The sequence below is a fragment of the Propithecus coquereli genome, unplaced genomic scaffold (genome assembly GCF_000956105.1).
Source record: "Propithecus coquereli isolate 6110/MARCELLA unplaced genomic scaffold, Pcoq_1.0 Scaffold376, whole genome shotgun sequence".
Lineage (NCBI taxonomy): Eukaryota > Metazoa > Chordata > Mammalia > Primates > Indriidae > Propithecus > Propithecus coquereli.
Genome location: NW_012149463.1, coordinates 557414 through 560780, shown reverse-complemented (window position 1 = coordinate 560780; position 3367 = coordinate 557414). Strand labels below are relative to the sequence as shown.

General features: G+C 34.8%; 1 protein-coding gene across 1 annotated transcript in view; it reads left to right on the top strand.

The window, feature by feature from the left end:
• RAPGEF2 (Rap guanine nucleotide exchange factor (GEF) 2) overlaps positions 1 to 3367 on the top strand; it is a 295150-nt gene that overhangs the window by 26517 nt on the left and 265266 nt on the right. The gene's annotated exons all lie outside the window — the stretch shown is intronic.

Genomic DNA, 3367 nt, shown 5'->3' with positions numbered 1-3367 from the left:
CATACAGATTTAATTGCATTATTAACTTGCTTAGCATTTCATGGTGTAATCGACTTTAGCACAAACTGAATTACTAATCAGTATAACATTAATGAATATGGTTTAATTTTACCACATAAAGTGGCCTGTTAGATCAACCACAAGCTTTCTTTAGGGAAATGTTGGAATGAGAGGTATCTCCATAGAGATTTTACATTGGTTATCTGTTTCATCCCACTCTTATGTTGCCGAAAGGAACTCTGATCTGGGATGGATGGAGATACACACACACACACACACACACACACACACACACACACACACATACACATACATATATAATGGGTATATATACACAAAACACCTAAAAGCACTGATATAGAGTATTCCTTTTTTGATAGTAAAAAAGTATAGAGTTCTGAAACTACTAAACAAAACATTGGGGTAACAGTTCAGGATATTGATCTGGGCAAGGACTTCTTGTGTTATGCCTCCAAAGCATAGGCAACCAAAGCAAAATTGGACAAATGGGACCACATCAAGCTAAAAAGCTTCTGCACAGCGAAGGAAATAATCAACAAAGTGAAGAGACAAGCACAGAATGGGAGAAAATATTTACAGACTACCCATATGACAAGGGATTAATAACTAACTAGAATATATAAAGAGTTCTAACAACTCAATAGGAAAAAATCAAATAATTTGATTAAAAAATGGCAAAGGATCTGAAAAAGAAGACATGCAAATTGGCCAGCAGGCATATGAAAAAAATGCTCAACATCATTAGTCATCAGAGAAATGTCATCTCACCCCAGTTGAAATGGCTTTTACCAAAAAGTCAGTAACGGACGCTGACAAGGATGTGGAGAAAGGGGAACCCTCATACACTGTTGGTGGGAGTGTAAATTAGCGCAACCACTATGGAGAACAGTAGGGAGATTCCTCAAAAAACAAAAAATGGAGCTAACTACCATATGACCCAGCAATTCTACTGCTAGGTATATATCTAAAAGAAGGGAATTCAGTATATCAAAAAGATATCTGCACTCCTATGTTTATTGCAGCACTCTTCACAACAGCCAAGATTTGGAATCAATCTAAGTGTCCATCAGTGGATGAATGGATTAAGAAATTGTGACATGTACACACAATGGAATATTATATAGCCATAACAAGAAGTCCTGCCATTTGTAACAACATGTATGGAACTTAAGAACATTATGTTAAGTGAAATAAGCCAAATACAGAAAGACAAATCTTGCACATTCTTACTCATATGTGGGAGCTAAATATTAAAAACAATTGGTCTCATGGAGACAGAGAGTAGAATGAAGGTTACAGAGGCTGGGAAAGGTAGTGTGGGGAAGGGACGACAAAGTGGGGAGGTTAATGGGTATAAAAATATAGTTAGACAGAATGAACAATATTTGATAGCACAAAAAAGTGACTATAATCAACAATAAATTAGGGTATACTTTAAAATAACCAAAAGAGTGGAATTGGAATGTTCCTAAAACAAAGAAACGATAAATGCCTGAGGTGATGAATACCCTGAATACCCTGATTTGATTAATGTGTATTGTCTGCCTGTATCAAAACATCACATGTACCCTATAAATATGTAAACTATTATGTACCCATAATAATTTTAAAAATTAAAAAAAAAGTATGGAGTTCATGTTTTAGTGTCTCCAAGTTATTCAGCTCAAGTTCCAAATACTGACACAATTAGTTTGGTTGTAGTTTTCACTGCCACATTGAAAATTTTATCTCCTTCAGCTTTTGAAATTTAAGCAGGTTTGGGGAGAAGTAAGAATAATTTCATACCTTAGAATGTAGGCCAAAGGTACATCGGAATTCCACTCTGTTCAAATATTAATATCTCTTTGGGTAGAGTAAAAAGATTCTACTTTACCAATGAGAATGAGATGAATCCCCTTTTGTAATGTGTTACAAAGGGAAGTACAAAGATTCATATGAAGGAGTAGAATTTCTATGTTGGAGTATTTTTTTTTAATGATAAAAACAAGAAAATTTTGAATTTATATTTTGAGTTTAGATGATTGAAAGAATTAGGACATGCAGTGTAATAATCTCATACCATATTTTTGTCTGTTTTCTTACTTCACTGGAGCATAAAACTGTTCTCTGAGACCATTTGAACCAAAAATACCAATCATGTAGTCCGAGGTTACAGCTGGTTCATATGCATTGAAAGCATACCCAACTTAGCTGCCACATGAAGGAAGTTTCCAGACAATAATGAATTGAAATAGGTAGGGCAGAAGAATGTTGTAAATTTTCCATTAAATAGAGTCTCAAGCAATTTGGTGCATCTGGCTAAAACATTTTCAGTGAATGGGTGAACCTAGTGTAAGTGATAACTGTGTAAAGTTCTAGGAGGTGTACCTTTGCACACTAGAGGCCCTCTGTCACATGCTTAATATTTTTAAACACATCTGTGTGTGAGGCGCTGTGCTGCCAGGTGCATTGGGATACACAGATGAGCAAGGTGCATTGCAGGTATCTAAACTCCAGTGAGGACAGTGCCCATAGGAGAAGAATTCATACAACAGCATGGAAGTGCAGTGAGGAGGCAACATGGAAAAGAGCGAAAGGAACTTTAACATGCAGGTGTCAAATGGCAGACTCCATGGCTGTTTCTATTAAAGGGATTGTTGCTTCCCCTGCAGCCTGTCCTATAGACTTTCTTCAATCTCATTTCAGATTATAATTCTATAATACTTAACGCTGGGAGAAGAGCATCCTATACGGTGTAAAATACACATTTAGAGCACAGAATAAAAAAAGATTCCGAGGCATTTTGAGCAACATTTCCTTTACCTATTTATATACTCAAAATACATGTGACACTTTTAATTTTTTTTAAAGATTATTTTGGTAATTTAAAATCCTGAAATACAATTATTGTAAGAATATTAAGCCCAGAATTATTTTAAGGTCATCTTTTGTTAAGTAAGATTTGTTAAAAGATTTCCCTTTGTTCATTATTAGTAAGTAGACAGTGAACAAAACAGCCAGATTTTTGTCAGGCATAAACAACTTTGCATCCTGTTGATTAAATAGAAAATATTTCAGTGAATGTGCTAAAAATAGATTTCTTCAGGTTTTCGGTTTTTGTCAGATTAGGGGTAGAGTCTTTCTTCCTGAACAGGAAGAAAGAAGTCTAGTAAACAGGAATTACGTGTGAAGAGATAGATTTTTGAAAGGGAAATGGAAGCCCATGCACTTAGAATTTCAGTTGAATAATGTTTCACCATTATGAGTACTTTTTTTTTTTTTTATTTATTATTCCAGGGTTTTGTGAGGGTACAAACATTGTAGTTACACTTCAAGCAATAACTTTTTAAAAATATCAACGAGACTA